The sequence below is a fragment of the Manis pentadactyla genome, chromosome 3, assembly GCF_030020395.1.
Source record: "Manis pentadactyla isolate mManPen7 chromosome 3, mManPen7.hap1, whole genome shotgun sequence".
NCBI classification, from domain to species: Eukaryota; Metazoa; Chordata; class Mammalia; order Pholidota; family Manidae; genus Manis; species Manis pentadactyla.
This window is the reverse complement of record NC_080021.1, coordinates 92,872,493-92,885,385: the sequence shown is the minus strand read 5'-3', so window position 1 is coordinate 92,885,385 and position 12,893 is coordinate 92,872,493.

Below are 12,893 nucleotides of genomic sequence, written 5' to 3'. Positions count from 1 at the left end.
ACTTCTTCATTCTTGATTTGTATGCCTTTTATTTCTTTTCTTGCTTGAGTGCTCTGGTTAGGAGTTCCAGTATTTTTTGAATAGGAGTGGTGAGACTGGGTGTCCTTGTCTTTTTTCTATTCTTAGAGGGAAATCTTTCAGCTCTTTACCATTGCCTATGATGTTTGCTCTGGGCTTGTGATATTTGGCCTTTATTATGCTGAGGTACATTCCTTCTATATTTAGTTTGTTTAGTTTTTATCATGAATGGACACAGATGTCTGGCATGAATAACCTATCTCTGGCATCAGTGTGATGCTAGCCACATAAAATGAGTTTGTGAGTATTTCCTCCTTTTCAATATTTTGGAAGAGTTTGAGAAGAATTCGTGTTCATTCTTCTTTACATGCTTGATAGAATTCACCCAGGAAGACGTCTGGCCTTGAGCATTTTTTTTTTGCTGTGAAGTATTTATTATTACTTTTTTCCTACAGATTCATCTCCTTACTTATTATTGGTCTTTTCAGATTTTCTATTTCTTCATGATTCAGTCTTGAAGCTGTAAGTAGCTAGGGATTTATCAATTTCTTCTAGGTTATGAAATGTGTTGGCATAGTGTTATTCATAGCAGTCTCTTAAGATCCTTTGCATTTTTGTCATATCAGGGGAAATGTCCCCTTGTAATAATTTTATTTGTTTGGACCTTCTGTTTTATAATTTAGTTAAAGATTTGTCAGTTTTGTTAACATTTGTCTTAAAGGACTGGACACCGTCTCTTTGAAATGTAACATCAGGGAAGAAAGGATACTGCCCCTGGGCCTATAGCTCTAAGCTACAATTGCCTGTTCCCATAGAAGTTTCAACTTTCCTTTGGATAAAGACAACCAATAGCACAGATAGCTGCCCAGCTAAATTTAGAATTGAACTATAAAAAATGCAACATAAATGGTGTTGTTGAGCCCTCTTACCTGAGGACTAGTCATTTACCTTAAGGATAAATCTGTTTACCTGTATAAAAGGATGAGATTTCTTTACAACTTTGTAATCTCAGGAAGATTACTTATGATGTTCATTGCAGTCTGGTTTATTGCATATTGAATAATAAAATCATGTCCTTTCATTTCTACATGTGTGGAGAGAAGTTTTCTGGGTCTCAGCCAATTTTATTTTTAATATTTCTCTGAACATAGTGATGCTGGGGTTCTTGTTCGTGGCACAGAAGAATGAATTTTGTGAATGAGCAAGGTAGGAGATTTACTAGAGAAAGTTTTATTTAGAATTAGAGAAAGTATGGAGCTCCCCACAGGTACAGTGAGGAGGAGCAAGGCTGCCGCTTGAGGTCTCGGTGTCTAGGGTTTTATGCCTGTTGCAGTGGGAGCTGTTAGTTTCCTATAGGTTCAGCCAGAGTGCTCATTATGTTTTAACCTATCTCAGTAAAGGTAACCCGGTTAATCCAGTTACCCTATTGTAAACTAATGTGTCTATGTGAGTATGGTCAGCAAGCTGTTCCATATCACTGGGTCCTGTTGGGGGGGTACATTGTTGTATTGTTTCAACCTCAAGCACCCTGTTATTCCTCTACATTCTTGAAGCCTCAGTAAGAGTTTGTCCTTTGCCAGGGCCCACACTGTACTCTAACTGGTCAGGGGTGATTCTGTTGCTTCCCTATCTCAGTAGGTCAGGGGAAGCTTGACAATCAGTTTCCCAAGGAAGATAAAAGAAGATTGCCACTCTATGTCACCAAGAGCACACAGTTTCCACCTCAGTGACACACAACTACCTTCCCTGCCCAATGTCCTCCTGGGGACTGTCCAAAAATGCCCCATGCTGGGGGTATGTGGAACTCCTTTTTCAATCTTTCCAACTGTCCTCTCACTGGGGGAGCAAGGTCAGACTTGGTCCCCAGAACCCCGTGGACATTTGAGAGACCTCAACTGTAAAAAGAGTCTACAGCAGTGCATGGCATATTTGATTAGTACCTGGCATTACATTTTGTAGGACATATAAGAAGAGTATGCTTGTGTTTTGGGCATCCCAGACTTTCTGTCTCTTTGCTGTCAAGAACGCCACTGCACACTTCTACCAAAATTACTTCTGACTCACAGTATACTGAGGCCTTTGATAGCATGTTAGAAATTCAAAAGACATAAGCTGGTTACCTTCTGAGTCACATAGATTCTCTCTTTTGATACCAGCTGATTGGAAATTGTGGGTAAAATTGCAATATTTTGAGAATCTCTTGCCTGGCTTTAGTGCGTCTCCATATCAATAGGTGTTTTCAAGGGATGGAGAGAAGTAGCCCATTTCCATATCAATAGATTGTTACTAGAGGGATTGAAAGTGAGCAAGCACCTGGACCAGACAGTTTTGGTGGGGTTTTCACTGCTAGGTCATAAGAGACACGGGTGAGAGGGAGTAGATGAATTCTTGTAAGCTATAGATGGGTTTCTCCTACTTTATTTTTCCCCTTTGACTGATTTTGGCTTCAAAGATTTATTTGCCCTGGGCTGGGAACATATTTTCCCCTGCAGAATTACATATGATGGTAGTTGGCCGTACCTCTGTACCCGTAATCTGTCTTCATGGGTGCGATGCTTGGGCAGGCTGCCCCTAGAGATGGGGGAGATACCCAGAAAGCCCCCTGTGGATGGTGGGGAGGCCCCGGAGGCTGATTTGGGAGGGGATGGATGAGGGAACCACACTGTGGATGTTGCTATTTTACCTGGGAACCCCCCCCCCTGGGGCTTCCACTCCAAGAGCCCCAAGTGGGGAACTGGACTACCGTAAAGCAGCTCCTAGATGGGTGGGGTCTTCCCCAGATTGGGGAAGGGTGGAGACACCGGAAGGTGTGGAATTAACCCTCCATGAGATAGAAGACTGCTTAGAGGCCCTGAGTGGCCATGTGGTAGCCAAGATTGTGGGATTTTTGTTTTTTGAGATATTGGAAAGAGTTATCAGGGAGAAAGATACACTTTGGTTTCACTTGGAGGAGCTGGGTGTTGACCTATGGGATGCCTTTAAGAAAGAGAGGACAGTCATTGAGAAGTCAGGTTGCATTCCTGGAAGATACGTTAGAAACGAGGGAGGAGGAAGCAGGAGAATCTGTGTGGCACAAGGCTGTGGGGGAGGGGGAGAAAGGGGCCATGCCTTCAGCCCTGGAGACGGTACAGGAGATATCAGGAGAGGATGAGGGGCTGAAGCCAAGGGTGAGGCTGTTCCCAAGGGCACAGCCCAAGGTACCAGCCCCTCCTTTATTAAAGGCCCACCCAGCTGTAATTAAGTAAATTAAAATGCAACAAGTATGGGCTCCTCAGGGGGAGGATCAGCCCCCTCCCCAGGTAGTGGAGCACTCCATGCTCCACCCCTGTTCGCAGGATAAGCTTGTAGATATGAGCACCCGGTTTTGGCAGAAGCCATTGGAACCTTTTGCAGACGTAAAACACAGCTTTTGCATCTCTTGAATATGAGGGTGGAAAACATTGTTATGTTGGGTTCTGAAGTGGGTAGACTGGCTCCCCTGGTGACTCATCCTTTCCTCTGGAAGCAGTTGCAATGTGCCTGTCACACTTCAGGGAATTAGGTGCTTCTGGATTGGCTGACATCAGCCATTAGGGTAGTTTGGCCTAATCAGGATGATTTACCATACTTACCCACTATTCAGAAAACATATGTGGAGCTCCAGCAGGTGTTACAGGAGTTGGTCATAAAAAATATCTATAATATGGAACCCCCAGGGCCAGATGAGGAATTGTTCACCTTGGGTATGAGAGCTCTGGTGCTCCATACAGCTCCCCTATCTCTCTTTGGGTCCCTAGTGACTATTCTTGACACCCACATAGGGCAACCCAGAAGTGTGGCTACTCGTACTTCAGCAGATATGGGAGAGGTTGAAACAATAAGAGCACAGAAGGAAGTGTGGGCTATGACTGAAAGGGGCAAAGGGCCCCATGAAGGTCTCGAGGACCCAGATATGGGTTGACTTGGTAAAGGAGGGGCAGTAAAAGAGAAATTGGATAGACATCCCAAGAAGATCTTGTTGGAGCTGTGGCAACAGTTAAAGCCAGAGCAGCAGTTCCAGCCACTGAGGTCCAAGACACGAAAGCAGAGGCAAAGCCTCATGTCTGGCCGGTGTCCCTGCAGGACTTCCTAGGGGACACTACTCAGACTCCACCTGGGACCTTGCCTCCAGAGGAGGATGACTGGGTGTTGCAGTTTGACTGGTGGGGATCAACGCCCCCACCTTGGGATGTGCTGGGGACTGAGGCCATATGTAGAATTAGCATTTCATTGGTCCCCCATGACTGTACAATGTGTCCTGGCACTGGTGGACACAGGAGCTGAATGTTCTCTGGTTTATGGCAACCGTGAGGATTTTCCTGGGACCCTGCTGTGATAGATGACTATGGGGGAAAGACAATTAGAGTAAAGAATGCCCAATCCCATTGGGGATAGGGCATTTACCCCCAAAGGAGTATACTGTGTGTATTTCTCCCATCCCTGAATATATTTTGGGGGTGGATATCCTGCAGGGCCTGTAGTTATAGACCACTGCAGGGGAGTTCAGAATGAGAATATGAGTGGTAAGGGCAGTTCTGAGAGGATATGCTAAGCACCCACCTCTAGCTCTGCTTCTACCTTGGCAGCTGACAAATACTAAGCAATATAAATAGCCTGGGGAACACAAGGAAACTCCACAGGATTTGCAGAACGTGGGCTTCATAAAGCTCACTCACAGTCCTTTTAATTCCCCAGTGTGGCCAGTGGAAAAGCAAGATGGATTCTGGTGTATAACTGTGGACTGCAGGGAATTAAATGAAGTCACACCCCCTTTGTCTGCTGTTGTCCCCTCTATGGCAGCCCTTATGGACACTCTCAGTCATGACCTAGGGATGTAACATAATGTTATGGACCTTGCTAATGCTTTCTTCTCTACTGACATAGCACAGGAAAGTCAGGAACAGTTTGCTTTCATGTGGGAAGGCTGGACGTGGACATTCATTGCCCTTCCACAGGGATACCTCCACGGTCCCACCATTTGTCATGGACTTGTAGCCCAGGACTTAGCCACACAGAAGAAACAGCAAATGGTGTGGTTGTATCACTACACTAATATGCGCAAGTCTGATTCCCTTGCAGATTTAGAAGGGGAAGTTTCTAGATTGCTACAATATCTATAGAAGAAAGGATGGGCTGTGAAAAGCACCAAGGTTCAGGGATCTTCTTTGTCAGTAAAGTCCTTGGGGGTTATCTAAGTGGGCAAAACCAAAGTTATCCCATGAGCAGTCATAGACAAGGTCCAGGCTTTCCCAACCCCTACCAGTGGGGCAATATTATAAGAGTTTTTGGGAGGAGTCAAGATGGCGGCATGAGTAGAGCGGCAGAAATCTCCTCCCAAACCATATATATCTTTGAAAATACAACAAATTCAACTATTCCTAAAAGAGCGACCAGAAGATACAGTACAACAGCCAGACTATATCTACACCTGCGAGAACCTAGCACTTCACGAAGGGGGTAAGATACAAGCCATGGCCTGGTGGGACCCAAGGGCGCCCCTCACCCCAGCTCCCCTGGTGGGAGGAGAGAAGTCAGAGCAGGAAGGGAGAGGGAGCCCAGGACTGCTAAATACCCAGCCCTAGCCATCTGCACCGGGAGCGCAGACACACAGTGCATGGGGAGCTGGATACTAGGGAAACAGGACAGTAAAACCTGTGAGCGGGTCCCTGCAGTCAGCACCTCTGGGACAAAGAAAAGTGAATGCTTTTTGAAAGTCTTAAAGGGACAGAGGCCTCACAGCTGGACAGCAGCATCCCGGGACACTTAGCCCAGCAGCTGGGAATCCCAGGGAACTCTGTGTGCTCTAACCTCCTGAGCAACAGGGCAGCTCAGAGGCCCCTCATGGTGAAAAACAGCCTCCTGCCCATTCCCCCTCCAGCACGGCCCCACCATAGCGGAGTAGCAGCCTGAGGCCAGCCACGCCTGCAGCAGCCACGCAGAGCTCCCTCCACAGCATCCCGGGCAAGAAACAGAGACCCAATCTGTGCACAGCTGCCCAGCACAAGCCGCTAGGGGTCGCTGTTCTCCCAGGAGAGGAAGGCCACAAACTAGCAAGAAGGGATGTTCTCCCAGCTGACACACGTGCCAACTCCCCACAACTACTTCTATCACCATCAAAAGGCAGAAGAATTTGATCCAGACCAGAACCACACAGACATCCTCCCCTGAGAGGGAACCTGGGGAGATAGACCTAACCAATCTTCCTGAAAAAGAATTCAAAATAAAGGTCATAACCATGCTGATGGAGCTACAGAGAAAAATGCAAGAGCTAACCAACAAAGTAGGGAGAGAGAATACAGAAATAAAACAATTTCTGGAAGGACTTAAAAGCAGAATGGATGAGATGCAAGAGGCCATTAATGGAATAGAAACCAGAGAACAGGAACGCATAGAAGCTGACACAGAGAGAGATAAAAGGATCTCCAGAAAAGAGTTTTTGGGTCTTTTGGGCTACTGGAGAGTTTACCCCACACAGGGCACAAATTCTGAAGCTCTTATACCCATTGGTATGAAAGGGTATCAAGTGCGATGGTATGAAATGTATAGCTGCTTTTACTGCTGCTGAGAAAGCAGTCAAGGCCATTCAGGCCCTGAGTGTAATGGACTCATCAAGGCCCTGTGAGCTAGATGTTCATGGTTATGGACAGGGTCTTTGTCAATGGCTTGAATAGACCCCCCAACCTACTAGATTCTGGTCACAACTACAGAAAGGAGCAGAGGTCCAGTAAGCCTTGACAGAGAAGCAACTGGCTGTTATGTACCATGCCTTGCTGTCTATGGAGTCCATCACCAGAACAGTTCTGACCAATGTAATGACCACTTACCTTTAATGGGGTGGGTGTGAGACTGGACCCAAAGGCCATGGAGTGGCATGGCACAGATGCCGACTGGCCATATGGAGTGCATATTTGTAGTAGCATAGTGCCCTTTCCATGAGCTGCTTAAGTAGGGAACTCCAGTGCTTACTTTGGCCAGTGACATACACCAGTGGAAAGCAGGAAGAACTTGTTTTTGAGCCACTGGTAGCTGAGAGTCCTCACCAGGAGGGAAAAGTCCCTATACCTGCACATACTTGGTATACAGACGGCCCCAGTCACAGGCAGCCCCGAAGTGGAGGCCTGTGCCTTTCCATCAAGACTGAGACAATGTGGATAGAGGGCTGAGAGGGGAAGAGTTGTCAATGGGTTGACTTGCAGGCAGTGTGGCTTATGATCACCCAGGAGCCTTCTCCCATAGTTGTCTGTACTGATAGCTGGGCCATCTATCAGGACTTAACCCAGTGGCTACCGACATGGTAACAATGCCAACTGGATGGCTGGTCATCATTCCCTTTTGGAGGAGAGTTGTGGCAAGACCTATGGGCCTCCGGCCAGACTAAGGCAGTTACCAAAAAATCATGTGGCTGGCCATATGCCTTCGGTATCCCCTGGGAATGATGAAATAGACACACTGGCTCAGGTGCATTGGCTAGAAGGAAAGCCTGCCTCTGATGTACTCAATGGTTACATCAGCGTTTGTTGTAAGCGGGGCAAAAGACAATGTGGGCTGTAGTCCGTCACTGGGGCTTGCCATTGATGTCTGAAGATGTCAGCAGAGCCCAGCAGGAGTGCCTTGTGTGCTCTAAGAGGGACTTACACAAAGTCCTGCAGCAACATGGGACATAGTAAAGGGGTTGATATCCCTTGTCAGGTAGCAGATAGACTATATCGGGCCTCTGCCCATATCAGAAGGATATCGGTATGCCATGACTTGTGTAGACATGGCTACTGGACTGTTATTGCTTTTCCTGCATGTCATGCAGATCAGCAAACCACCAAAATGGGTGTAGAGCATCTCTTTGCAGCCACAGGTGATTGAGAGTGTTCAAGGCACCCACTTTACTGGACATGTATTACAAGAAAGGGTGAAGCAGTTAGGAATAAAGTGGAAGTTTCATGTGCCATTTAACCCAACTGGGGCAGGCATGATAGAGAGGTACAATGGTTTATTGAAATCTGGCCTAAAGTCGGGGACACCAATAGTCTATGGGGCTGGTCAGTTCATTTATGGACAGTGCTTTGGCATTTGAATGAGAAGCCCCATAAAGGAGCCTTGAGCCCTGTGGATATGCTAACACACCTTGCTGCCTCTCCTATACAACTGTATGTGCAAACCAAAGAAGAGTTATTGAAGCCAGGATATGGCCAGCAGAGCAACATTCTGCTACCACCCCCAAGTGCATTAAACCCTGGAGACACTGCTGAGTGACCTGGCCCTGGACATTTCAACACATGGACCAGTGATGGCTGGCCCTTCTGGCACCTTGGGAAAAAGGCCTGGAAGCTGGCCTTGTCTGTATTTCTGCAGGAACCACAGAGTGTACCCCAAAGACCCAAAATATCAGAAGGTAAGAGCATCTTACAGGAAATTTTTGTTTTGTCTTTATGGCCAGTGCATGTACCTCTCCTTGCCCATATTGAATGATCTGTAACTACCACAGGGAGGGTGGTGAAAATCTGGTGTACTAGACCAGGACGAGATCCCATTCCTGCCAATGTCCTATCACAGGACCACTCTCTTGCGTGCATCCTACCTGATGGACAAGATTTGCCTATGCTGGTGTCATTAAAACATGTATCTTATTGCCCTTAAGTTTATTTTCTTCTACAGTCCCTGTGGCCTGGACCTGCCCTCTGACTGTAGCTGAAACATGATGAACTGCTCCTACCAGTTCAGCTACTGGCCTCTTGTGCAAAGAGCGAGCTATGCACTAAATCTGCATAGGACTTTGAACTTAGCTGAATCCTCTGGCTGGAGGATTATTATGGTTTTATTGTTGTTGCTCTTGTATGTTACTAGTCTGGTTGCAATGCTCCAGTTTTCTTGTTCAGGTGGCATAGCAGAAGATAGGGAACTAATATTGTAAGGTGATATTTCTGGAGAGGTTGTGTGTGGGCAAAATTGCAATATTTCCAGAATCTCTCACCTTGTCTTAGAGCATCTCCACATCAATAGGTGTTTCCAAGGGGTGGAGAGAAGTAGTTCATCTCCATATCAGTACGTAATTACAAGGCCAAGTGAGGGCTTATCTGGATCAGAGAAGTTGGGTGGAGCTCTCTTCTTCTGCAGGCAGGTTGAGAGAGACCCAGCACTGGACGAATGCTTGTAAGAAATAAACAGGTTTATCCCACCTTATACTCCCTTTTACTGATTTCAGTTTCTAAGGTATTTTGCCCCAGGATTTTCACCGGGAGTTACAACGGTCCTTGCTCTTTCTCCTATGAACTCTCAGACTTCTCAGAGCCTGTGGTTGCAATGAACTGTGGTCTCTGAGGGCTGTTGTGTCAGAGTTCCTCTGCATCTCATTTGTCTCCTTAGGGTTAGGTTAGCTGTCTCTTCAAACCGAACATGAGGGACCTTCTCCAGGAAACAGACTTGACCTTGGCCACGGTTGGGCTGCCCTGGTCATCGGTTGAACTGGATCAGCACTCGCATTGGAATGAACCTTTGCTCCATTCTAAGCACTACATCAGGAGAGGTTGAGAAACACTCAGAGTAAACAGGAAATCTAGTTGGTAGTTAAACAAACCTTTTGTTTATTTAAGAAAGTTGATTCCTCTCAGAACATCTCTTAGCCTTGCCACACCCACCATTTTCTCATGACTTCCACAGAGCTATCCAGCTGCACAATGTACTGTAGTTGCTCAATAATCCAGACTCTGCCCTCTGCCAGGTGTTGAATTCAACAACAGACCCATCCCCTTCTTTACTTTTCTGATGGTGTCTCCCCTGAGGCTTTGCCAGTCAGCTTGACTTGGTGCAGGGAACGTTTGATCAGCACCTGGCATGCATTCTGCATGCAGTACAAGAAGGAATTTGACCTGCCTGGAGGGTTAACAACCTGCAAAGCCTCATTGTTTTCAATAATACAACTTCACCTCTTTTCAGAAATACTGCTGAATCATAATGAACAGAGGCTTTTTACAGCTCTGGGTCACAGGGGTTCTTTGGGGCCTTGGCGGTGATGTCCGAGCATTCACTGCCTTGGCATTGGGCATCAGCTTTCCCTCTGGTGGGAGGAAGACAGTTTGGGCTCCTGGTCTCTACTCCTTTCTGTCAGTTTCTCCTTCCAACATCCAGGTCCCCAAGTTCAATAGGAAAGGAGAAGCCACACAGGCATCTGCCCAGGCTGGCATGATGCTTTCTTTCCCACTGCAGGCCCATTACACTTTACTGTTGGGGGACAGTGTCTCTGTATATTAATCCTCAACTGTGTCTGGATAAAAATAAGGTGTGTCTTGCAATATTCTACTGGTTAGAAGGATGTCCCAATACTAGCTACGCTCAAGGAGGGGGAATTTCACAAAGGAATGGCTCCCAGGAGGCAGGGATCACTGAGGCCATCTTGCCATGGGCACCTACTCCTCTGATGGACCGCGACCTCCCTGAGAGCATCCTATCCCACAGGCAGCCTTTGAGAAACCTTAGAAAACAGGAGAGGTGTGTGAAAGCAAAGGATAATCAGCGTTCTGGTTACAAAAAGGAAGATGTTTTTTGAAAACCATATGCTGTAAGGCATGACAACAATCATAAAATTCTTTAGGGTAGTGTTTAGATACCAGTGTTATGAGAAGTCCTAAAGTGAAGCAGGGAGCATGATAGCCTGATACAACTTTCAAAGGAATTAAAGTCCCTTTTACTGACAACATTCCTAAGCTGCTAAACCAGGAAGTACGAACGAAATTTTGTCTCTGCACTTCAAGAGTATTTAGTGCAATCTATAGATAAATATTTCAAGGGGTGTTAGACAAATTTTTAACCTGTTGAATGATGTGCTGGAGGCTATTAACATCAACTGAGGGAATTTTCTTGTGACTTGACTCAGAACTGAGACCTGATTTTAACAATGAAAATACAAGGGGTATGGTAATCAGTATTTTTTTTTTTAGGGCATCTCTCATATTTATTGATCAAATGGTTGTTAATGACAATAAAACTCTGTATAGGGGAGTCAATGCTCAATGCACAATCATTAATCCACCCCAAGCCTACTTTTCGTCAGTCTCCAATCTTCTGAGGCATAACAAACAAGTTCTTACATGGAGAACAAATTCTTACATAATGAATAAGTTACATAGTGAACAGTACAAGGGCAGTCATCACAGAAACTTTCGGTTTTGCTCATGCATTATGAACTATAAACAGTTCAAATATGAATACTCATTTGGTTTTTATACTTGATTTATATGTGGATACCACATTTCTCTCTTTATTATTATTATTTTTAATAAAATGCTGAAGTGGTAGGTAGATACAAGATAAAGGTAGAAAACATAGTTTAGTGTTGTAAGGGAGCAAATGTAGATGATCAGGTGTGTGCCTGTAGACTATGTGTTAATCCAAGCTAGACAAGGGCAATAAAACATCCACGTATGCAGAAGATTTCTCTCAGAACGGGGGGGTGAGGTTCTAAGCCTCACCTCTGTTGATCCCCAATTTCTCACCTGATGACCCCCCTGCGACTGTGCCAGTCTTAGGTTGTTCCTCCCTTGAGGAATCTTACCTGTCTCTGGCTAACCAGTCATCTTCCGGGGCCATACAGGGAAATGTAAAGTTGGTAAGTGAGAGAGAAGCCTTATTGTTTGAAATGGTTAGCTTTTTATTTCTTTGCATATTTATGCCCTGTAGCTTCTATGGCCCGCATTTGTCTTGAGGTATCTTTACTACTTGGAAGAATTATGATACTCGGTAAATTTGATATGAGGCACGAATTCTATTTAAGGGTTGTAATTAGGAAGGAAGAAGAAAAGCTATAGAAGTAGCAGGCAGAAGAAAACATGGGAAGATTGATTATTTCTTTGACATATCTTCTTGTAGAGTAACTTCAGCATGTATAGGTTTTAAGCTACTACTTAAATTGCACACACACATTAACATAATAGGAGTATAGTTACATAACCAAAGCATACCTGTAATTACCAGCCATCTCCAGTGAAACCAAGAAAACCAGTTAGGCACCTTAGGCATTTGTGAAAACTTATCTATGATATGGTGGATATTGTCCAACTGAACTTGAACAGTCTGAGATAAATCAGACAAATTAAAACAACCCATTCCTGGGGAATGTTCACATCCCTTATGTTCTTTTAACAGTAAATAGTCTGTAGTTGTAAGATTTTGGAGCGCTACAATTTGCACTTCTCCTAATTCTTGATTGAGTTCCAACAGTATAGATCCAGTCAAATTTGATGTGTTACTGTATGCACAGGCCAGCTTACATATCTCCTTCCTCATTCCCATGGCAAGTCCAGGAGCTGGTGGGATGAGTACATCTACAGCTGTAGCAGTGCGTGGATCTTTGTTGGGGTTTTTTGATGATCATCTTCTGGCATGAGTCTTCCAGAGAGTGCTGATGTTGCAAGTTCTCTTTCATATCGTATCTTAGTTCATTTTCAGGGTAGCCAAATTAGGCTTTGATCCTCTGTATAAACACAAACAGACCCTTTGCCTACACTTTTATATGCCCTTTATACTCTTGTGTAGAACTCATTGGAGGTTACCACACAGAAACTGCCCCTTTTTTTTTTCTTTTTTTTGGTATCACTAATCTACACTTACATGATGAATATTATGTTTACTAGGCTCTCCCCTATATCAGGTCTCCCCTATAAACCCCTTTACAGTCACTGTCCATCAGCATAGCAAAATGTTGTAGAATCACTACTTGCCTTCTCTGTGTTGTACAGCCCTCCCTTTTCTCCCACCCCCCCATGCATGCTAATCTTAATGCCCCCCTACTTCTCCCCCCCTTATCCCTCCCTACCTACCCATCCTCCCCAGTCCCTTTCCCTTTGGTACCTGTTAGTCCATTCTTGAGT